The sequence below is a fragment of the Eublepharis macularius genome, chromosome 3, assembly GCF_028583425.1.
Source record: "Eublepharis macularius isolate TG4126 chromosome 3, MPM_Emac_v1.0, whole genome shotgun sequence".
Classification (NCBI taxonomy): Eukaryota; Metazoa; Chordata; class Lepidosauria; order Squamata; family Eublepharidae; genus Eublepharis; species Eublepharis macularius.
In genome coordinates, this window is record NC_072792.1 from 91523924 (window position 1) to 91548842 (window position 24919).

At 44.2% G+C, this 24919-nt stretch overlaps 1 protein-coding gene across 2 annotated transcripts in view; it reads left to right on the forward strand.

Annotated features, from left to right (window-relative positions):
• TMPRSS2 (transmembrane serine protease 2) overlaps positions 1–24919 on the forward strand; it is a 78845-nt gene that overhangs the window by 4066 nt on the left and 49860 nt on the right. Inside the window, exon 1 of one of the 2 annotated variants that reach the window (XM_054974890.1) lies at positions 5569–5844. The exons of the other annotated variant lie outside the window; for it this stretch is intronic. The gene's annotated coding sequence lies outside the window, so the exon portion shown is untranslated. Of the gene's footprint in view, positions 1–5568; positions 5845–24919 lie in introns of those variants that run through there. 2 annotated transcript variants of the gene reach the window in all.

Sequence of the window (24919 nt, forward strand, 5' to 3'; positions counted from 1 at the left end):
GGGAACATAATTACACAGAGAGAGAGAGAGACCTAGGAAGTTTAGCCAGAAATTGGGGATAGAGAGAGAGAGGGAGCAAATATATCTACCTATCCTGGAGAAGGGGCCCAGTCCATGGAGGAAGAGAGTAGCTTCGAACGCCAGCATCCTCGACTAAGAGAGCAAGAGGCTTAGGGAAGTGACCCTAAGGGAGAAGCCAGAAAGCTTACACAATTTGAATGAGGCCAAGGCCTACCTTTATAGGTAAAATGTGCCCTGAGGTGGGAGAACCCACCTAGCAGTCAGAACAAAGACTACAATGGTCAGTTCCTGGGTTTAATAAAGGGCTTGAGTACCTTGATTGGCAGCTGCTGGGGTGTGTAAATACAAATGTAAAACTAGTTCTAGAGCTGCACAAAAAGGATAGTTTGCTGAAGAAGTCCACCAGAGCTAAGTTAATGAATTTAGGTGGGGAACGCACTGTTCCAGGAACGACTGTATATACTTATGAATGTCATTTGGTTAGCTCTTCAGTCATGGACAGGAGGTCTCATCACAGAGGGAGGGAAAGGAATGTGCTAAGTGGGGATCACTCTGCGAGACCTTTGTTGCACTGGGCACTGGCGGGGCCGGAGAGATAGTAAATCCAATCGCTTCTCAATCACTCCGCATTCCTGTGCGGCATTCCATTCATGCCGTGTTCTCCCGAGCGGGAAGTAGCAACTGTTACAGGCTCTCTGGTGGCAATACAGTAGCCATTTTAAACTCCAAAGGCCTGTACACTGTTAATATCACAAGCAGCCATATAAAAATTGCTGTTAAAATGGTGGAGGCCGGGCTGACTGCTTACAAAGAAGTCAGATAGTAGCCTAAATGGATAATTTGTTTCAATTTCATAAACAATAAAATAGGAACTTTTAAAAAAGGGGGAATCCTAATATTGGATGGAACAGTACTGAAATATTTGGCAATGATAGTTAAACAATTTGTTCCTGAGCAGTCATAAAGAGATCTGCACCGTAATTGCAGCAGAAGAAAAATTCTGTAGAACAACCTGTTCAGATTAGCTCAAAGGTATTAGTCTAGTTTAAGTGATTGTTGCTCACACTAAGGGCACTTTCCAACATCCTGTATGAGAACTTTTGTCTGCATCGGTCCTGTATCAGGCCACATAACCGATAGGGGTTATGGTCTGCAGTACTGAATTCCTGATTTAACATGGTAATCCTGGGTGGGAGAAGGTACCTGTCTTTCCATGGTAGATCTCATTCTTCTGGTGTTGTATTACTGTGTGAATAACTGGGAACCTATTGATGACTGCCTGATATACTCTCTTCTACCAGCCAGCCAGAGTGGTGTGGTGGTTAGAGCATCAGACTATGATCTGGGAGACAAAGATTCAAATTCAGCTCTGCCATTGCATCTTGCTGGGTGACCTTGGGCCAGTCATACATACTCAGCCTAGTTCCAGAGGAGTTAGCCGTGTTAGTCTGTAGTGGCAAAATCAAAAAGAGTCCAGTAGCACCTTTAAGACTAACCAATTTTATTTTATTTTATTTAAGACTAACCAATAAAATTGGTTAGTCTTAAAGGTGCTACTGGACTCTTTTTGATTATACTCAGCCTAGTGTACCTCACAGAAAATGGAGGGAAGGAGAATAATGTAAATTGGATTGGGTCACCTTTGGTGGAGAAGGCAGAGTATAAATAAAGCAAAAGAAAATAAAAACAATAATTTTTATCTATAGTTGCCATTCTTCCCTTCTGGCAGGGCTCCTGCTCTTTCAGAAACTGTATTACCTGGGCCAAGCATTGGGGAGAGTGAATATACTTTACTGGGGCCCATTATGTGGTATGATCCATTTGTGTAATTTCAGAAATAAAACAATTTTCTAATATGACTGATGAGATTATATTATAGTATCAGTTTGCGTGTGTATGTGTTTTATAAACTAGTACTGGGCTCAGAGATATGAAGATATGATGCTTGAGCTCTGTCCAGAGCAAGCAGATATTCAGCAAGGAAAGCTTTCCCTATCACACCATATTGAGAAAGCTCTATGTGCTAACCCTGCCAGAAAAGCTGCAAACCCTCTTTGACCTTCATTTTTCAATTTAACTTCAAACCATCTAAGGCTGCAATCCCATCCACATTAACTAAGAAGTAAATTCCATTAAATACAGTGTGGCGTGAAGAAAAAGAACATGCCATTATGTAGCAGCTGACTCAGTGATCCCATCCATGGGGTGTTCTAGGCAAGAGATGAGCAGAGGTGGTTTGCCACTGCCTTCCTCTGTATAGTGACCGACCCTGCTTAGCTTCCAAGTTCTGACAAGTTTAGGCTAAGCTCTAGGCTAAGCTCAGTATTCAAGCGATTACAATGTAGCTTACTTCTGAATAAACATGTACGGGAATGGACTGTAAGTTATATTAAGGACAAACAAGTTACTTTATAGTCACATTGCTTATGATATACATCTCTCTTAAACTGGAGATGTCATTATACTTAGCTTTCCCTGTCATCCATAGTTCCATTTGGCTCCTATATAAAAACTCTATTTATTTATTATTATCCCCCCATTTTATCCACACAACTAGCCTGTTCAGTAGGTTAAGCTGGAGAGATAGTCTCTGAATCAAGATCACCTGGTCATTACACGGCAGAGAATGAACCAGAATGATAGTTTTATTTGCTTCACTCCAAATAAATAGTCATGAGTGTTTTATGAATGATACCAAAGGCTCTTCTCCTCACATTTCAGGTTGACTTCCTTACTTGTATTTTTAAGGTGATCTCACTGTGTAGTCCACATCATGTTTAGGAAATGAGATCATATGAATTTCCTCACCCATCCATGTGAGAGGGAATGCAAGATTAATCTAACAATCCTTGTCACTTTTATATCCCTAATATGAGTTATAGCTAGCTACTGAAAACTTAAAACGGAACAAACAAGAAGACCTATGAAAAATAAGAAGAAATTTTTCTAATGCTAGTAAAATATTTATTTTAATTAATCCTTATTTTCTATTCTGCCTATAATCCACAACCCACACTGTACAGATCAGTACTATAGTGTATATATTCAGAAGTACATGCTACTAAACTCAGTATTTTAATTAATTAATTTATTTATACCCCTTTTCCTCAATAGGAACACAAATTGGCTTAGCAGTGCAGTCTTAAGCATAATTGTACCTTACTACACCCATTGTAACTCTGTTTAGGATTGCACTGTACATCATTCACCTCTCCTCTATTTTTATCCCCACAACAACCCTGTGAGGTAGGTTAGGCTGAGAATGTGTGACTGTCCCATGATCATCTAGTAAGCTTCCATGGCAGAAGAAGGACAATACATCACTTTTACCACTACACAAGGACTGTAGCCTTCATTTTCTTCAAGCTTCTCTTAACCTACAGAAAATAAGGTTGCTGATGTAAAGCTGCACTGGATACTATTCATTTAGTTAAAAAAATTCTCCTCAAAGTGTTCACCAGTTTCTGAGTTTTTAAAAAAGTATGTGAAAAGATAAATGTATTTCTATGTAAACACCACAAAGTAATACTTATGGTGGCGGGGGGGGGGAATCCCTATAGATCTACTCACCATTTAAGGTATATTTCTCTCTCTCTATCTCTCTCTCTTTTTAAAAAGGTCATTTTAAAATTTAAATTAAAGATTTTATTCAATTTTTCAGTCTTGGCCCTTTGCCATATTTATTTTTATTTACTTTGTTTATAGTCTGCCTCTCTCACTTTCAAGACAAATGACAAAATATTTTAAAAATCCAAACAAACAGCAAAGACCTCTAATAAATAATAGGATTACAGAGTTGGAAAACAATGCAAATAAACACACCTGTATAAGGCATGGCCTACCATCATGAAGAAAGTGGGATTACAAGACATCTGACACGTGAAGAACATGTGTTGGGAAATGCAACGTCAGCCAGGAAGGATAATTTAAAAAGACAGAGCTGGTGGCAAGGCAAAGGCTTTCCTACATACTGGAGCTTTGAGAAGGGGCTATGAAATGCCAGAAGGGAAACTTCAGCCCTTTATAACCTCTCCAAATCCGACTCTAGAAGGCAGCTCCAGCCCATTTCCATTCCTCAGTGCCCTCTGGTTGTGATCCTACACAGTTTTAGAGAGGTGAAATTGACAGAGCTTTCTGGAAGGCGAAGATGCAGTTAACAAACTCCTTGAGGCCTCATTAAAGAGTGTACCAGTGCTAAATTTCTTTTAAAAATGACTAGGACTAAAACTTTTCTAGAAACCACACAATTTGACCAAGAATCCCCATTCCCACATAATCTTAGGGGTGTGTGTTTGAGGAGGGAAGTGGTGGAGAAGGAAAGGAATTCTGGTTGTGTTCAGAGGTCCTCTCTTTTTCGTTACTTCACATGCTCCCAGCAGCAGAATGGGACATTAAAAAGAGTTCTACAAAAGGCTGAGCCAAGCGGCCTTTGCAACGCTGGTAGCACCATGTGGTCTGCTTAGTTCAGACCCAGGCTATGATATTTTTTAAAAGGTTTCTAAAGTTAATGGTACTAGGTCAGTGTTATCAGAACACAAGCCTTACACGGAGACAAACCACTGGTCTATCAAGGTCAATATTGAGGGGAGACACGACTGCTCTCTTTAAGTATTTAAAAGGCTGTCACTTAGGGGAGGGAGCTGATTCTGTTGACAACAGAGGATAGGCCTCAAAACAATTGGTTTAAACTGCAGGAGGGAAGGTACAGGCCGGACATCAGGAAAAACTTCTTCACTTAAGAGTAATTCAGCAGTGGAATGGGCTGCCTAAGGATGGAGTGGGTTCCCCCTCATTGGCAGCCTTCAAGAAGCGGCTGGATAAATACTTGCCGAGGATGCTTTAGGCTGTTCCTGCATGGGGCAGGGAGTTGGACTAGATGAACAGTAGGACACCTTCCAACTCTATGATTTTATGATCTACTCTGACTGGCAGTGGTTCTCCACGATCTCAAGCAGAGGTCTTTTGCATCACCTACTACCCCATCCTTTCAACCAGAGATAACAACAATTCAACCAGGGAGCCTTTGAATTTTGCATTGAATTATCACTCCCTCTTTTTTTGGCCTGTTAACATGCTGTTCACATATTTGTATTTCTATCTTTACTTATATACACATCGAGTTTATACTATATATGTGTGTATATATCTGACAAAAGCTTTTGCTAAAATAAATTTAAAATTCAGTCAGACTGGCTGGCACTTGTCAGTATCTCATAGGAAGCTCTGGGCATCACGGAATTCCCCTCTGAGATGCTGGGGCTACTAATAAACATGCTTCCTCAGAATTAAGTTTTATTGTGGTCAGCTGGATTTACTTCTTCGCGAATGCTATTTATTAACTTCTTTGTTATTTAAACCCTTTTGTTTGCCGCTATGAGGAAGGAAGTTAGTGATTTCTCCACCGAGTGGCACAGGTGGCCCCTCCTCTCTTTCTGTCCTTCTCGGTTCCTGCAGGTGAATAATAGGACATTAATGCTGCCTGCCTGTGGGGTGAAGTGATAAAAGGCTGAAGGCAGGTTGGCTGCAGGAAACGACCGCCTCCTGCCCAGACGCGCAAGAGACACCTCCCCGCGGCGAGCAGCGGAGTGCGCGCTCGCGTTGACGTCCCTTCCAGCCCGGAGGGGTTTTATTATTCTTGCTTCTCACCTCAGGGAAGGGCGCTCGGCGGGAGCGGCGCTGAGGCAGCTCCCTGTGGAAGGAGCCTGTGAGGAAAGGAGTCGTTCTGCGCCTGGGCTGAAAGTGAGCAAAAAAGAGCCGTGCTCCCTTACCTCGGGCCAGCTCCACGTTAAGCTTTCGGGGGAACGCTTGACTCAGGGAATTAAGGTGATCCGTCTTTTTTCTTCATATATGGGCTAGCGTTGCAAAGAGCTCTCCTCGTTTCCACAGTCGATTATCTATATACAATACTTACAACGTAAAGCTGTTAATTCAAAAAGGCGACCTCACTGGAACTCTGGTAGTAGTTTCTCTTGTCCTTTTTGGTTGCGAGCACAGACAGACGTCTTATCGGGTGGGTAGCTGTGTTGGTCGGTAGTAGAAGAGCAAAATTCACCTTAAAGACCAACTCGATTCCCAGGGTTATGAGCGTTTGAGAGACAGGGAGCTCTGATTCTCGCAAGCTCATACCCTGGAAATCTAGTTGATCTGTAAGGTGCTACTTGTACCCGAATCTTAGTCGGCGTATCATTATCGGTGGTTTTCTAATAGAGACTGCCCCTCTGTTAATATGGATGGAACTCTTTTCCTGCCTTAAACACCTACTCTTTGAGTGTCCTAAGGGTACTGGACAAATGAATGGGAAACAAAGGTATGAACAGTTAATAAACCTGCAAGGTTTTACTGTGTGATTGACCATGTATCAGTCTGTCTCTGATTTCTGCTGGAACTTTCTATTCTATTGATAGGAATTTGATTAGAGCTGTAATTGTTCTGATACCATATATGTGACTATGTCCTTAAATGGCTAGTATACCTACTATTATTGTAAAATCAAAAAGAGTCCAGTAGCACCTTTAAGATTAACCAATTTTATTTTATTGTAGCATAAGCTTTCGAGAATCAAGTTCTCTTCATCAGATGCCTGATCCGGATCAGGCATCTGATGAAGAGAACTTGATTCTCGAAAGCTTATGCTACAATAAAATAAAATTGGTTAGTCTTAAAGGTGCTACTGGACTCTTTTTGATTTTGCTACTACAGACTAACACGGCTAACTCCTCTGGTACTATTATTGTGATGGTCTCCAATATATGGTAGATAAAAATGATCTATGGGGGGCTGTTGATGACCTGCACAGATGTGTGTTGGCACTATTCTATTTGTTAATAGTTCAGTGGCTGACTCCACATCTGAGCCAGTACAGATGCTCATTTGTTTTCTAGTCTTAATATACACCTTGTGTTTTCTTAAACCTTAGAAATTCTGATCAACATTTTGGCTGTAAGAGCTAAAGTGAAGCTGGGCCTGAGACATGAACCGCCTGGGCAAAATTCTTTCCCATTTTTTCTCTCTAAAGAGTCCAGAATAGTTTACATGTACTTTCCAGGTGTTCTTTTATCCAGGTAGTACAGGACCAGACTGTTTAGGGATGACTGAGGCTTGTAACTGTTTGGTGAGTCTGCTTTTAAAAAAAAGTTTGATATACAAAGTTGAAAAAGGTGGAGACAAAATGGTGGCCAACTTCCCACCAAAGGTTGAAAAATTGAGTTATGCTTTTTCAAGGGAAAAAAACCTGGCTTAAAATATTATTAAATAGCTAATTTAATAACTATTTGTGGTCAAGATCAGTGACATGAGAATTCACACACTTTCAAGAATCCAGGGTTTTTTACAGGTTGAAGTCAGCAGGTTTGCTTATGACAAGCAGACTTGACTTTTAAAAGGAGGAGGAGTTGACAGGACATAGGTGTAGCATGCTGTTATTCTGTTGAAACAGTGGTGGTAGTGATTAAAATAAAGGGCATGATGGAGTCATACTACAGTCTGAAGCCTTAAATGGACTGGAATAACATATAGAGTTTAAGCATGTAATGTAATGCCTTTGTAACAGGTATAAGAATTGGTATTTACAGAGGTGAATATGACATGTGGTGTACAATGATAATCTACTCATGAAATTCTGAACTGCAAAGAGACAACACTTGTTTAAACGGTCTGCAAGAAGCTCACATAGCAAAATAATTACTTGAAGATGGGTGACTTCTCTGCCACTGAATGACGTCTGTTGCTTTATACATAAATCATGCTTCACGCTAGAGAGGTGTTCCAAAGATAAGTAATGAAAGTGAAGTGGTAACATAGACAGTGATTGTGTCTGGGGTTGAACTGCCTGCTAAATGTACTTTTGGAACTATAGGATGGGTTACTTATTTTAAACTAATTTTGGGGTCTGTTAGGTGGTATCTATTGAATTTTGTGAAATCAGTGATTTTTTAGCATTTTGTTTACATGCATTACTCTTTGTTAGTTGCTTTATGCTATGAAATAATGCGTGTGTATGTGTATTTTTATGTTTATTTTTTTTAAAAAATGTCCTTGTTTTTCTGGAGCTTCACTTTTCCTACTGCTTTTTGGTGGTGTGGGACATGAGATGCTAGGGTTGCTAGCCTCCAGGTAGTAAAGAAAAAAATGGGAGGGAGTGGCTTTGGAGATAGCCCAAACAAGGAGGAAGTCCGAGAAGCCACAAACACAATGATACAACTTTATTGGTTCTATACCTTCAGAACCCACGTTAAAGGCACCATGCACAAACAAAAAGCCAGTGAGTCAATGCAAATAAAGCTCCTGGCTGGAGTTGGCAACGGGTTGGCCGGCTTGAGGCTTTAATCCCGTTTTGCGCTATTTGCTTCCTCAAAAGCCACGTTATGTCTGTCCCGGAATTTGGATCTGTAGGATCTCTCTGCTACTCTCTAATGTCTTCCAGGTAGTTTATTTCTGGGGCCCAGAAATAAGTAGCAGAGAGTAGCAGAGAGATCCTACAGATCCAAATTCTGGGACAGACATAACATGGCTTTTGAGGAAGCAAATAGCGCGAAACGGGATTAAAGCCTCAGCCGGCCAGCCTGTTGCCAACTCCAGCCAGGAGCTTTATTTGCATTGACTCACTGGCTTTTTGTTTGTACATATGGTGCCTTTAGCGTGGGTTCTGAAGGTATAGAACCAATAAAGTCATATCATTGTGTTTGTGGCTTCTCGGACTTCCTTGTTTGTGCAGCCTCCAGGTAGTGGCTGGAGATCTCTCAGAGTTACAACTGGTCTCCAGGCCACAGAGATCAATTCACCTGGAGAAAATGGCTACTTTGGGGGGGGTGGACTCTATGGAATTATGCCATTCCAAGGTCTTTTCCCTCCCCAAAACCCACTTTCTCCAGGTTTCACCGCGCAGATCTCCAGGAATTTCTCAACTTGGAGCTGGCATCCCTATGAGATGCTGATGATAATCATATGAACTACAGATGTTTCCAGACCATGCTGAGTACTGCTAGTTGTACTAGGACTTCATTCTTTCTTGTATGCAATCCTTTAATGACATTTTCTATTTTTCTCCCTTATCAACCCTCTTATTTGCTGCCAGAAAATTATTTTAAAAGTTATTTTTATTTAAAACATTAGTATCCCACCTTTCCACCCAACTTAAGATCCCCAAGGTGGTGAACAGTCTCAACATAAAAACAAGCTGTAAAATACAAGAGACTATCTCTATATATAACATCTAATAAAACATGTAAACATATAGACACAGATGCATAAACAGGAAGAAGGGCCACTGAAAGTTAGTGATGGAATACTAAACAAAATAAAAGTATTCATACACTGGCAAAAGAAAATGAAAGAAGGGGAAAATTTCCCTCTGAAGCTTGCTTGCTGTGTTTTCTTGCAGCTTTGGACCTAGCTGATTCTCACAGTCTGACAATGGAGTTTTATACAACTCTTCTTCTATATCATGGAGCTGTGAGAGTAGTTCCACTGCTGGGCTAAATAGAATGCTCTTTCAGAAAGCAGTTTCGGAAAAATCAGATAAGACTTTAGAAATTTAGATAAGATTTTAAATGAAAAAAGAGTTTCAGTGACATGGATACTATGAATTATAGCAAGTCTAATAAAACCAGCTATCCGATTCTATGCATGCTGTTCTCATTTCCAGAATTTATCTATGTGGAAAATGATAGAATAAAAGACTGGTCAGAAGCTAGGGTTGCCAACCTCCACGTGAGACCTGAAGATCTCCCAGAATTACAACTGATCTCTAAATAACAGAGTTCAGTTTCCCCAGAGAAAATGGCTGCTTTAGAGGGTGGATTCTATGGCATTATACTCCATTGAAGTCCCTCCTCTTCCCAAACCCTATGCTCTGCAGGCTTTACCCCCAAATCAGCAGGAGTTTCCCAACCCAGAGTAGGCAACTGTGGCCATTTCCCCACATCTTAAACACTCACGGATTGCTGATGGCTCTGTTGCGCAATTTCTGACATCACCATTTCCAAAACAGAAGCAGGCAGTTATGATCCCATTTTTGTGACACCATGAAAATGGAATAACTGCCTGCCTCCATTTTGGAAATGGTGATGTCAGAAATCGCGCAACAGCACCACCAGCATTCAGTGAGTGTTTAAGGCGTGGGGAAACAGCCTCTATCAGCAAGTGAGACATATGCTGTATATTCCCTTGAGTACGTACCAGTAGAGGCTATCTATCTTCTGATAGGGTGCTAAGGAATAGTTTCTCCCTACTTCTATTTGAAGTAGATCCAAACCTAACAATGATTCATCCTATTGTATAATTGTTTCCTGTATATTTATAAAGTGGTATGAAAGTCATAAATTGTAAAGCTATATATAAAAAAGTGGATGCTCATGGATTATGGAGCAGTTATCTGCCACAAAATGGCTTACCTTCTATGATGGACAGGACTGGGCCCAGCTCTTCCTCTCCTACGAAACAACCAATGAGAGTGGATAGAATGCTGAGCCAGTGACAGCATGCCAGTGGAGTTCGTTGGGGAGAGGGAGAGAAGGTCTTTGGAGCTGATGAGAGAAGACAAAAAATATATTGCTGGCTGTTACAAACCTGTTCTGATACATTGAAACATTCCCTGTTTAACCCCGTGTGTGTGTGTAAAATCATTCACTCCAGTGTTCTACGTTGTAAATAGAATTTATTTTTGTTTTTGTTTAAACCTGGCTGGTTTAAAGTCATTGGCTGAGGGGAATTAAAGCACACACACAAACCTCAAACATTTTGCTCTTGACCAATGTATGAATATATCTGAAGTATATATGGCAGCATATACAAGGGAAAGTAAACTCTTAAATTCTGTTTTTCCAGTTGCTCTGGCCAGAAGCTAGGCGAGGGGAAGTAAATAGAAGGAAAGGGCTGCTTGTCTGGTGGAACTTCTGAGAGAGGGGAGACCCTCTGTGTATTTGTGTCAGGGCTCTCTACCTGATAATAGAGGTTAGACAGATAGCGTGTTGTTTGTGACTGCCCTTTACTGCCTGGGAAGCACCCAGACCTGGTGCTTCCCAGCTTATGGTGGGTGGTAGTGTGTAAGGCAGTCACACCTTCAGTCATGAAATGAAGATCCTAGTGCTGTGGTGGCAGCTGCAGCCAAAGCAACATTTTAAAAATTCTGCACAGCCAATCAAATCTCCAGTGGTGATTCAGAAGGGCTGCTGGACAAAAGCCCCACCTGGCCCTGTCCACTTTCTAAAAACACTTGGCAGGCACTGGGAAAATTATTGGTGGGCATCATGGTACCATTTTGGGACCCCTAAAGTAGCCTGTGGAGGCTTTGAAATAACATTGATAACATCCTTAGACATGTCAAGTCACAGTTAAGCTTCTTTAAGTATGTTTTGGCATGATATCTAAAATGAAGTGTTGGTAGTATATTCTCTCTCTTTTGTAGTTGCATGTACCTGGGTACTTGACATCTGCTTGAAGTTGTTGGTGAACATCCAATCCAATACCAGTTGCTCTGATCTTTCCATCTGTTTAGATTGGCAGCAATGGCAACAAAGTAATTAATTCAAAGTAATTAATTCTGCTTCTTCCTCTTCCTCTGCACATCATCACTTTAAAGTAGAGGAAACTGAAAGAAAGTAGCTGGTAATGCAGTGGCTTCAGTCCAGTAAACTTAAAGGTGGCATAACTAGACACACTGAGAGTACTTTATAGATACAAAAATAGTTCTCTTGATGCCACTAAATTTAAATAAAACACTCAGTAAGCAACATAGCCTATGCTGCCACGTGAATTGATCTGAATTATTTAGTACTTTTATGCCAGTTATTGACATTTTATTAGCAGAACGATGATCCTATCAAATTCCTGTAAAAGTGATAATGACAAAGTAAAACATCCATTAAATGATTTCCATGCCTCTTCAAGCCAACTGCAATACAGAAACCAGGGCCTTTCCCACGTGCTCGTTTACACCAGTTTTTCTTGGTATTTGATTCACCAGGACTGAATCTGATTTGGGCTTCTTGTAATTCCACAGTTGAGGTAGTTGATCTGATATGCTTTCCCCCTTGTGCTATAAAAATGCCCCATTTCTGCAGCGGGCTTCCAGGGGAATGAAGGCAATGTCAGCAGTTTAATCAGTGTAGGGTTTTGTTTAGTTTGTTGGCACATGTTAGAGGAGGTTATGGGACTTGTTCTTCAATGACTGGGGAATGTTACTTGCATCCAAATTTAATAATGTACCTGTGTGGTGATTGGTGGAGGCGTTTTGGACGGAAACTTTAGAATTAGAAGATGGATTCAGTGCTCTCTGCAGGATCTCTCAGAACATAAAACTGGATAATTTTAAAAAAAACTTACGATGTAACAATGCTGCAATGTTGCAACATGGTTGTTCTATAATATTTTTTTAAAAAGAAAAACACTAGACCACAAAATACATGAGAATAAAAAGATAAATATCTGTGTGGGTGATCGGTGGAGGCATTCTGGAGGGATACTTTAAAATTAGAAGCCAGATTCAGTGCTCTTCACAGGGTCTCTCTGGACATAAAACCAGAGATTTTTTTTAAAAAAAAATTGATGTGACAACATTGCAACATTTTTGTTGGACAGTTTTTTTAAAGAAACACACTCAACCACAAAGTACATGAAAATAACAAAAAGACACCTACCTATACAACATGCCTTCCTACTAAGGTTGCCAACCTCCAGGTGATGGCTGGAGGACAACTGATCTGCAGGTCACGGAGATCAGTTCCCCAGGAGAAAATGGCTGCTTTGGAGGGTGAACTATATGGCATTAAACTCTACTGAGGTCCCTTCCCAAACTGCACCCTCTCCAGGCTCCACCCCCCAAATCTCCAGGAATGTCCCAACCTGAATCTGGCAACCCTTCTTCCTACACAGCTTGCGTTGGTGAGAAGAGGATTTGCTTCATACTGCCGAAGGTAGTGTGCACACATAATACATAACACTGATAATATAGATGAAACTGGGGTGTAACAGTTGGGTGAAAAATAAGAAGTTTGTGACTTTTACTTTCCAAGTCCCAAAATGCTGCTTATATTCAAAGAATACAATAACAGTTGGGGTACGTAAGGTTATAAAAAGGTAGTTCCTCACTGTCGACATTACAATGTTGTTTTTTAAAGATTGCAAAAAATAATGGTCTGAAAAATAAAAGCACTGTGAGAAGTGTTGCTTCTGTTGCTGAGAAGACTATTTAATGCATACTGCTGAGATTAGGAAGAATACACAAGATACAGTATACAATATGACAGCAATTATTGAACTGAGTTAAGAGTGGCCATGGAAGAAAGCAGGGTGGAAAGGGCATGCCAACACACTACTGTTCAACCAATCAGGATACAAGAGGGGAAAGGGTTGGGGCAAAAGGCAGGGCCAGGGCTTACACTGAAGAAATCATTCTGTGCTTCAGAAAAGCTGCCTTAACTTTGCTGTAAAAAAATGGGGGGGGGGGGTGGATGGGAAGAAAAGTCACATATCATCCAGCATGATGTGGAAGTGCTCCTGAGTGAGCACAAGCAAGGTAAGTCTACAGATTGGGCTGCCCTCACTTCACACACACCCTGTCATCCCCAGGGACCTGGCAAACCCAAGGGGATGTAGGGGTTGGGTAGTATCCTTTGCTCAGCATTGATTTTATAGCATGCATCACCATATACATCTTTGGAGCAGCATGTTAATATGGAATACTCATTGTAGTGTGCAACTTATAGAGGGCTGTAGGGAAATGGCTTGCCAGCTGTGTGAGATCCAAGCTGAGCTATTGTTTCACTCCTATTGCGGGTAATTAAAGCCTGGTCATGCCCAGAGGTGAGAAACTTTTGGCAAGAATTAACAAGCTCTTGGAACATAGATCTCAGCCTGTGGCTGGGTTTGTCAGGGAATCCCATGCCCCTGCTGCTCTTAGCTGACCTGCACGGGGAGAAATAGAGGGAAATGGGGAACTTCTTGGGTCACAGCAGGCTCTTCCAGGTGACATCATGACATCACTGGTGACACAATGTCACTTCCTGTATGCCTACAAGTGACATCATCACATCACCAGATGGTATTTGGGTAAAAGCATAGAATTTTTTCCTAAATACCAGAGTAGTTCTGGAGAGCTAGTGATGTAATGACATCACTTGCAGAAGTGATGTCAGTACATCATTGGCAAGGCCTGCCCCAAGCTGGTAAGTAGATATGGGCACGAACGGCAAAAAAAATACGAACATGATGCCATCCATGAACAATGCACATTGATGAACATGACCCGTTTAACAAACACGTTGGTTGTTCGTGGGGGCCAGAACGGCCTCCTTGGCACTTGGCGAGCCCATATTCACAGGGAGTGTTCAGCAGGTTCTCCTACAGCCATCACCCAAGTTTGGTCAATATTGCAATAGGGATCTTGGAGTTATACATTCCCAAATTGGATGACCTCAGGAAAATCCCATTAGATACAATTGGAGCCAGTTGACTTTGGCCCTGTTTAAGTGGAGGACTCCCATGGCATGCCGCCTCCCATTCTTGAGGGTGGGGGGTCTGGCCGCTCGCTGGCGGCACCCCCAATGTGCCCACCTGCCAGGCCTCAAGAGACCATATTCCAGGAGCCAGGGAGATGGGTGATGTTGGCGGCTGCCGGGCCTGGCAGGCTCAGAGGTGGTGGCGGGGTGCCTCCCCTCTAGGGGGTGGGGGGGTTTGGCCACTCACTGGTGGCACCCCCATGTGCCCGCCTGCCAGGCCTCCCAGAGGCTACTTTCCGCAAAAGGATTAAGGTGGGTGATATTGGCAGCTGCTGGGCCTGGCGGGCTTGGGGAGATGGTGGTGGGCCACCTCTCCTCTAAGGGGTGGGGTGGGGGGTTGGCCGCTCACCAGAGGCACCCCCCATGTGCCCGCCTGTCAGGATGCCAGGGAGATGGGTGATGTCGGTGGCTGGCAGACTCGGGGAGGTAGTGGCGGGTCACCTCCCCTGTAGGGGGCAGGGGGTTTGGCCACTTGCCAGCAGCACCCCCAATGTGTCTGCCCACCAGGCCTCCCAGAGGCTACTTTCCGCCAAGGGATTAAGGTACTCTCGCACCATGCCCCCCCCGAGTCCTCCACTGCGAGAGACAGGCCCACTGTGCTGTGGCCAACCACACAGCCCACTGACGAGGTCCAGAGATTAAGTGGGTCCATCTGGGTGGGTCTCTCCTGGTGTGGCTCTGTTCCCCCCTGCTCCTTCCCTGCCACCTGCCCCTTGGCCCTGCCCGATTCTCTCCATACTGCCTTCTCTGCCTGGAAATGGAGCACCGCTCTGCGGAGCTCCTTTTTCCAGTGCTGCATCTCGCCCACCTGCATGGCGATGCTGCCCTTGATACTGGGGTCATAGAGGGAGGCTATTTCATACAGTACCTCGTGGTGCACAGGATGCAAGCACTCGGCTACGCATGCCTCCTGCATCCTCCTCACAAAGTCCCTGACCCTGGGTAGCAGCTCTTCCTTGTGCTCGAGCTCCTGAGCCAGGAACTGGTCGAGCGCATGGATCAGGGGGATGACCTGACCCAGGCTGGCCTTGTACACACACAAGAGCTTGGTGGCCTCCTTAAAGGGTTTCAGCACCTGGGACATCTGGGTAAGGACTCTCCATTCCATAGAGCTGATGCTCAGCTCCTCTCCCTTCCTCAGAACATCCATTGATGACAGGATGCCCTGCAATGAGCCCTTCTGCTCCACCAGATGACTTACCATGTTGTAGGTGGAGTTCCAGCAGGTTGGCTGGTCCTGGAAGAGTTGGTGCTCGGGGTCCTCCCCCTGCTTCTGAAGCAGCTTGCGGGAAGAGTTGATGCTGCGGCAAAAGTGGGAAACGATGCGACGGCAGCTGTCCAGCAGATTGCACGTCCACAATGTTTCCTCATCCCAGCTGTCCCTTGGCTTGCTCCCCAGCCCAGGCACATCCCTCATTACCAGGTGCAGCTTGTGCACCATGCATACGAGGCCCGGGAGGGATGCCTCTTTCAGGGTTGCCAACATGTTGCTTCCTGCGTCCGTCGTCATGAAGCCACAGACAAACCCTTCCCCCTTGGCCGTCCACTCCCTCAGAACTGCCTTTATCATGGTGGTGATGTTCTTCCCAGTATGAATATCATCCATCCCCTGGGCCTGGAGAAGAAATACCCTCTAGCCCAGTGTCAAGCATGGCACATGTTTTTGGGTGCCTGTTCTTGGCCTGAGCACCAAGTCTCGCACAGACTGGTAGAGGACAGGCAGGATTCTATGCTCAATGGTGTGCCGTGATGGCATGAAGAACCATGGGGTGAAGTGCTGAAGCAGCCTTTGGAAGCCCACGTCCTCCACGACGGATAGGGGGAATCCTTATAGGGCAGTTGTCTCTGCCATGACGCGAATGTCCGCCTCCTGAGCCCTGGTCCTCACCCTTTTCAGCTGCACTATCCCCGAACCTGAGGGAACAACCTCCCCAAGGGTGGCCTGCCTGACCATTTCGCTCCCACCAGCAGCACCCTCAGGGCAAGGCTTCTTGCTTGGGGTAGATTCTGGTGACCTTCTCACTGATCCCTGCTCAGAGGAGCTGGTGCATCTTCAGGTGCCTACTCAGGACTGTCGAACTCAGGTGCTTCGGGTCATTGCCTCCTGCACACCAGGCCATCACAGACACAGCACTGCATGGGGATCATTTGGAAGGGCCCGAAAGTGCCTCCATACCAACAAGTTGAAACATGGCTCACTAACTATTCCAGGGGAAGGAGGATGAAGGGTTACTGGACGCGCTGTGGAGCTGGCACCAGAAGATGGAGTGAGGGGTGGACTGCAGCACCGAGAGTTTGGGATGGGGATGGGATGGATGTTTCATCGAACACCAATCATTCCTCCATGGACCCCTGGCCCTTCTCCTCCTCCTCAAAAAGTTTAAGGAGATCCTCTTCCCTCAGTGGCAAGACCTCTTCGGCCTCCTGCACAGCCCCTACAGCTGAATCTTGGGGAGCAGGAGGTTCTGCTGCCCCCAAGCCCCACCCAGTACTGCTTTCCATGTGGCAACCGGGACAATCTTTGCACTTTCCCCCATGGCCACCCTTGGCCCCTGCCCAAAGCCTCATTGTGTCAGCAAACAAGAATTAAGGAGGAATGAGAAGGAGAGAACACTTTGAGCCCTCAGCCAAGATGCCCACTGAGCTTGGCCCCAGGGCCTGGCAGCAGCCCTGGAACCAGAGGGAGGGGGTAGAGCCCTAACCCAGCACTCCCAGATACCTGACCAGAATCAGATCAGGCAGTAATAATAATTGTCAGTGTGAGCCCTCAGCCGAGGTGCCCACTGAGCTTGGCCCCAAGGCCTGACAGCAGCCCTGGAACCAGAGGGGATAGATCCCTATCACACCACACACACACACAAAATCCCAGCTCCAATGCACTCTCCTTGTCTGTCAAAATGATAGCAACACAACAGCTGTCTCCCACTCCGCTGCCTGCTAAAACTGAAAGCCAGAGCTGGGAGCACAGTGCCCTTTTCCCATTGAGTGAAACAGGAGGTCTGTGCAGAACTGCCTAACAGGGTTTGCAGGGATGAGACTGGAGTGCCCATGGCTACAGAACACCCCCTCCCTCCCCTCTGGTCTCTTGTCCCATGTAACCAATTGTAACCAATTTGGAGCTCCACACGTGGAAGGAAGATATGCCCATCAAGCTAAGTTGGGCTTATATTGGGGTTTCCAGGGCAACAGAAGGAGTGCAGACAGAGTTCAGGCAGTCGCTGCTTCTGTTGCCAAGGAAATTGATTGAAGGTGCCTGACTGTCTGGCTTCACGAACGGCAGATGAACGCACGATCAAGGCTTGCGACGACAACTTGTTCATCTAAAATGGCGCCTCATGAACAACTTGGGGCAAATCCACACTCACTCATCTTCCGCTTATCTTGCGCTGTCGTGGCAATCACCTTTATTCTGCTACCAGGCTGTGCATCCTCACATCCACCCTTCCGGTGCGTCTTCATGGTGCAATCAGTTCTCCACACGCCACTGAGTACAGCGTTACCGTGGGCAGTTCCATCCTCTGCCATCAGAATTGATGGTGCACGTCACTTCCCTTTTTTTTTTTTAAAAAAAGGGGTCAATTATCTGGTATACCGATACCTTGAATTTGTTTCCCACACCTGCCGTTCACTGGAAATGACCGTTGTTGGAAATACAGGATTGCTCAGCTTAGCACCTCGCACTCTTGAAAATTGGGGAACTCAATAGGGAAATGGTCCCCGTGTGACATGCCCATGCTCTGGTGACTGTTTCTTTTCCCGTGCAAACCGCTGCTCACTAGGGTTGCTTTACTGGTATACCGACCATTATGCACTGTTAAAAAAAAAAGGAAGAAAACGGATTTCCGTGAATATCACGTGGTTTGGAGGGAAGGCACAATAGTGGCGCGGTGATGGCGGGGGCGCACACGGAACGGGAAAGCGTGTGAGTATCTGCATGAATAGCGCGCCGCTTGCGAAAAAGCTGCGGAATCAAATAGGTAGTGTGGATTCGGCCTTGCTCGCGAACAGCTGATTGGGCTGGTTGTTGTGGATTTTCCGGGCTGTATTGCCGTGGTCTTGGCATTGTAGTTCCTGATGTTTCGCCAGCAGCTGTGGCTGGTATCTTCAGAGGTGTAGCACCAAAAGACAGAGATCTCTCAGTGTCACAGTGACACTGTGCCAAGACCACGGCTATACAGCCCGGAAAATCCACAACAACCATCGTTCTCCGGCCGTGAAAGCCTTCGACAACATAGCTGATTGGGCTGTTTGTGGCTTTTTTTCGTCCGTAATGCTGTTCGTGCCCATCTCTACTGGTAAGTCCCCCTGCCATCCTGCTGCCCCCATCCTCCACTGATTGCTGGCAATGATGCCTGCTGCCTTGAGAGCCAACCCCAGTGGATCTCAGGCCAGTTCAAGGTGTTTAGTGCACCTTTGGGTTTGGGTTCATTTGTACTGGTTGGTATTTTTGTAAGCCTTTTGTGGGGAGCTTATTCGGAAGAAAAACATAAATTCCTTAAATATAGAAAAAAAACTATTCCATGACAACATTAAAGTCGCTTTAGAACTGAGTCCTACATTTCATGTGAAATAAGGCTATTGGAATGAATCTGCAATTTTAAAAACATGAGTGAGCCTTTTCATTTACAGTGCAATTGTAAGCAAAGTTACTACCTTCTGAGTTCATTGAAGTAAATGGATTTAGAAGGGTGTAACTCTGCTTAGGATTTCATTGTCAGTATATTAAAGATCACATGACTTTAAAAGGTTACCGGACACATGTCAAAGCTCTGAGTAATTGTAAGAGTTGTAACAGATTTTTACTAAAAGCACGTGTTCTTAATAATTTAACTGATTTCTATTCAGTTAGACATCTCTCGCACAAAAAAATCCAAGTAAAACTATAAATTAATCATCTGAATATTTACTGACTCAAACAGAAAGCAATTAAGAAGATTAAGATTTCAGCAAATGTTTTTTTGAAAAACGTGTACATGCATGATGCAAGAAATATATTGTTGTATATGCTGTGAGAAGGTTTTCCTAATCCCTTACTGATTTTTTTTATATAGTACAGAATTTTTGCATTATACTTCTTCCCTTCTGTAGCATGGTGAATGTGGATGTAGAGTTCCAAGTTGTCATATTGAAAATTGAGAACAGGGCAGATCTCTGCAAAGCTGAATTCTGTACAACGTGTAAATGTGTATACATATGTATCAACTTTTTATGTTCTGCTGCTTTCTCTAGTCTGGCAAAGGGAAAGATGCTATGCAGGACTCTAAGCTCTTCCTCCTGACAGCTCCCTAGACTTCCTCCTGACAGCTCCCTAGACTAGTGTATTGAACCGTACCTGTCACTGTCAAATAATGGTAAAGTATCTGTAAAACATGATTGTTATTGTAACAGAAAATAGGTGGTTTAACCATCATTTAAATTGCGAAAGCAAATAGATTAACCTCATTATTTCAAAATAATTAATGTTAGATAAGGTTCTACCAACCATGAACAATTTATTGAACTCTTCTTTTGGGCTGTTTCCCTACACTAGGCATTCTTGGCTTGAACACATGAAGTCAATATTGTCTACTCTGGCAGCAGCTATCCAAGATTTTGGGCAGAAGTTTTTCATATCTCCTGCTACCAGATCTTTTTAACTAGATGGGGATTTAACCTGGGGCCTTCTATATGCCAAGTAGATGCTGAACCACTGAGCCACAGTGCCTCCTCAGAGAATATTTGACCGTTGTCAAAGAATAGGTGGGTAGTTGACTAGTCAGTATTTGGCCAGGAAATCATGGAGTATGCAAACCCCACCCTACACCCTTTGCTTCAGAGATAACATACCTGCCTTCATACCAATAAGGGCTAGAAACTTGCTCTTTAAAAAACAAACACATTCTGACAGAGAGAGCAGAGGGTTTTTATTACACATTTTAAATGCCATGCTGTTTCTGTGACTGCAGACGCTTGTGGAAAACAATAATAAAAATTACTGTGAGTAGAGATCCATGCATTATAATGCATTATAATGCAGAAATTTGTAGGTGTTCTTTACTTGTATGTTATTCCCAATCACTCATTCTGGTGAATGTTCAAAGGAATCATTCTGGTAGCAGATTTACTGATGCCTCAGCACTGAAGCAGCTGCTTTTAAGTAGCATATTATTTGATTCCTTTGGGCATAGTCTCCACCCAAAGGCACCTGCTGGCACTTGACAAGAACATCATAACTGAGCTAGTAAAAATCTCTCTTTCTACATATATGGGTTCATCAACACCCAGGCCAAATCCCTGGACCTAGAAACATGAAATTTGGGGAGAACATTCCTTTCATGATGTAAACACCCACTAAGGGATTTTAAGAAGTTTGCCCCCGGGGGGGGGGTAAAAAAGAGTAAAATGTGTTTTCTCAAAGGGATATAGCTTCCCTTAGGGTTGCCAGGCCACCTTGTGCTCCCAGTGGGAGGCAGGGGACCCGGCACCTACCTTATGTGCTTTTTCTTGCGCATGTGATGATGCCACGTCCAGGAAATGACATTGCACAGGGCACAGCCACCCGGGAAGCCCTCCCAGGCTCAACAGGGGTCTGAACTGGGCCTGTTTTGGCCTAAATTGGGCTGGATTCAGGCCAATTCGGCCCAGAACAGGCTGCAATGGAGCTCTGTAGTGGCCTGGATTGGCCTGGAACAGACTGCTGCAATGAGTGGGAGCACATCAACACTTCACAGCAGCCCATTCAGGGCTGATTCAGGCCCAATCTGAACCAATTTGGGCCCGATATGGCACTCCACACTGCCTCGAGGCGTGGCCCCAGGAGGCCCATGCCTCTCCCACCGGCCAGGTAAGTGGAGGTAGGGTGGAGGGTAGGAGTGGGTGATCCCCCACCTTAAGTGGGAGACTGGTAACCCTAGCTTCCCTGTGTGGCTGGCAGGCTGCTACCTGCTTGGACCCCTGCCCACTGCCAGCTCAGCCACTCTTCCCTGATTGGGCCAGCCTTTCAAGGTAATTTGCATATGTGGGCTGATTGGGGCTCACAACATTCCACACCTCCCCCCCCCACCCAGACAGTTGGAACACAGAGGTCGTTTGCATATGTGGCCTGATTGGTCCTCACTTCCCACACTCTAAACCGTATGCAGTTGTTATTGGGAGTCATTGGATGTGTCCTAAGGTAAAATGCACCTCCCAGTCGTCCCCTAAAAGTTCACTAGGGTTGCCAGTCTCCCTGTAGGGTCTGGCTTTCCTGTGTGGCTGGCAGTCTCCTGCCTGCTTGCACCCACTGTTTCTCTGATTGGTCACCTGTGGAACTCTGTGTTCAGAGGTAAAAATCAGGTTAAGGAAACTGCAGACAGTTGAAGAAAGATGGTACAAGAGTTCTGAATAGGGATTTTATATAAAAGTCTGTATGGCAACTGAGTTTTTAAATGTTCACCGGGTGATGGTGCATGACCTTTCTAGAGGCCATTTCAATGCGAACCCCTCAACACAAAAAACAAAACAAAACCCACAAACAAAAAAATGTTACATACCCATAAGTATTATAACTGGATTTAAAGTAGTTAAATACCTTAGCGAAGCACAGGTATCTAGTGTGTGTGTGTGTGTGTATTTAGAGAATTTGTATGCTGTGTCTTCAGACTTGCTCAGAAATCATCACTACTGTTTTGCTGACTTTGCAGATAGTTGTTAGAAAGATAAAAGTACCAGCAAAAATTCAGAGAAAGAATAGTTTCACACATCATAATTATGCTTTTTTTGGTGGAAACTTTACATTGATATTCCACTTCTAAATACAGTACCAAGATATATTAAGAGATATCAAGAGATATTATACCTCTTTACAAATAATGCATGGCTACTTAGAATGTTTGCATGGTTTCAGAATTTTAGGTAAAGTATTGAGAGAAAACCTCATGTTTGTTTAAGAGTTGAGAAATGCATACATGACTAATAAGCAGGTATTTAGGGCAGATAGTGTGGCTGCATTCCTAAATCATGCTTCAAAACTGAAAAACATGATCTGTGAAATGTTACTCAGCCTAGGTGGGGTTTTTCACATGACAAATTATGGAACTTCACTACTGAGTAAAAATTGATATGGCAGAAAATAGAGGCTCATTACATTCCAATACACTTATCCTAAGAGATGAGAAAGAGAGAGCATCCACCCATCACTTTTATCATAATACTTTGACAGGTCATCATTTGGCTTCTGATTTTTAATCCATGTACCACTTTTCTTCCTCATGGGTACTTATCGCATGGTTCTCTCTTCTCCACCTTATCCTTACAACAATCTTTTCAGGTAGGTTAAGCTGAGAGAATATGATGGCATCAAAGTCACCTGGCAAGCTTCCAGGTCAGAGCTGGGATCTGAACCTGATTCTCCCAGGCCCTAGTCCTACATGCTAACCACTATGCCACACTGATGTCATAGCGACAATAAATAGTGATGCTGTGTATCAGAACAGCAATCGTTTTTATTTTTGTTTAGATACTGATTCAGTGCCAGTGACTGTGTTTGGACACTATCAAAAGCACATAATAGGGTTGCCAGCTGTAGCTGACAAACCCTCAGAAAGAATTGATAGGGCAGGGACAAGTGTGCCAGCATCATGCCAGTGCACAATGCCACTTCCAGCAACAAATGAGAAGTGAGAATTGGGGGGTGGGGAATATAAGGGGGCTTGTAATGGTGGCATTGGTGCTGACATCATTACTTTACTTCCAGTTACAACCTAGAAGTGACAATGGAAATGCTATGGGTTTACCATAACTTACGTTTTTACTATAGAGTTCACCATAGCGTCCAGCAATTTCTAGAGCTACACACTGCTATGTATTGTCGAAGGCTTTCACGGCCGGAGACCGATGGTTGTTGTGGGTTTTCCGGGCTGTATTGCCGTGGTCTTGGCATTGTAGTTCCTGATGTTTCGCCAGCAGCTGTGGCTGGCATCTTCAGAGGTGTAGCACCAAAAGACAGAGATCTCTCAGTGTCACAGTGTGGACAAGATCTTGGCAGGTCATTTGTATCTACTCAGGAGGGGTGGGGTTGAGCTGAGTCATCCTGTAAGAGTTTCCCAGGGTGTGGAATGCTAATGGCAGGAGGCTTCACTGTATCCTGAGGAGGTTCTTTTGCATATGGATTGGTGCTTGATGTGCTAATCTTCTCTGCAGGGCTATTGTCGGGTGTAGAGTGTTTTGTTAGCCTGGTGTTTTTCAGAACTGGAAACCATGCTCTGTTCATTCTTAAGGTTTCTTCTTTCCTGTTGAAGTTTTGCTTATGCTTGTGAATTTCAATGGCTTCCCTGTGCAGTCTGACAACGTAGTTGGAAGTGTTGTCCAGTATTTTGGTGTCCTGGAATAAGATACTGTGCCCTGTTTGAGTTAGGCTATGTTCAGCCACTGCTGATTTTTCCGGTTGTCCAAGTCTGCAGTGTCTTTCATGTTCTTTTATTCTTGTCTGGATGCTACGCTTTGTGGTCCCGATGTAAACTTGTCCACAGCTGCAGGGTATACAGTATACTCCTGCAGAGGTGAGGGGGTCTCTACTGTCTTTTGCTGATCATAGCATCTGTTGTATTTTTCGGGTGCGTCTGAACACTGCTTGAAGGTTATGCTTTTTCATAAGCTTACACACTGCTACTTCAGCTGTAATTCTGGGCCCCACGTGGTAGTTGGAAACTCTAGTCGTCATGTGGAGTGTGCTCTAGGATGTGTGCCCAAGCACTGTTTGAACCAAAGGGTTTGGGGCAAATACTAGAGCATCACTCTCAATGTAAGAACAACACTTCCAGTATGGTACTGCAAGTCACATCACATGCCAATGTACATCTCCCGTTCCCCCACTATTGTGTGAATTGCCAGCAAGAGGTCTCACTACTGTGTGAAATTCCTGGGAGGTCTCCCCTTAGCACAAAAACATCAGAAAATATTTGCATTAGAGTTAGGATTATGAGGCAGTGGTGGGAGGGCTGTGAGTGTGGATAAGGCTGACCAGTTTCAAGCTGGCTGTGGTACCATGTCTCTTCTGGTAAAAACCTGGAAGTAACATATGGTAGCTATAGGGATCATCAGAAACTGTGATTTTAGATTGGCATGACCCTCCACTTCTGCATTGGCTAGGGTTGCTAAACTCCAGGTGGGGCCTGGAGATCTCCTGGAATTATAATTGATCTCCAGATTATAGATATTAGTTCCCCTGGAGAAAATGGCTGCTTTGGAGGTTGTATTCTATAGCATTATATATTGCTGAGGTCCCAACCTGCTTTACTCAGGCGCTACCCTCAAAATCTCCAGGTACTGCCCAAGCTGGAATTGATAACCCTTGCATTGCATTGGAAATAAGAGGGGGTGGGTGGTTTGGGGAGGAGAGGGGAGGGGCCTCTGAGGGGTATAGGGTTGCCAGCCTCCAGGTAGTG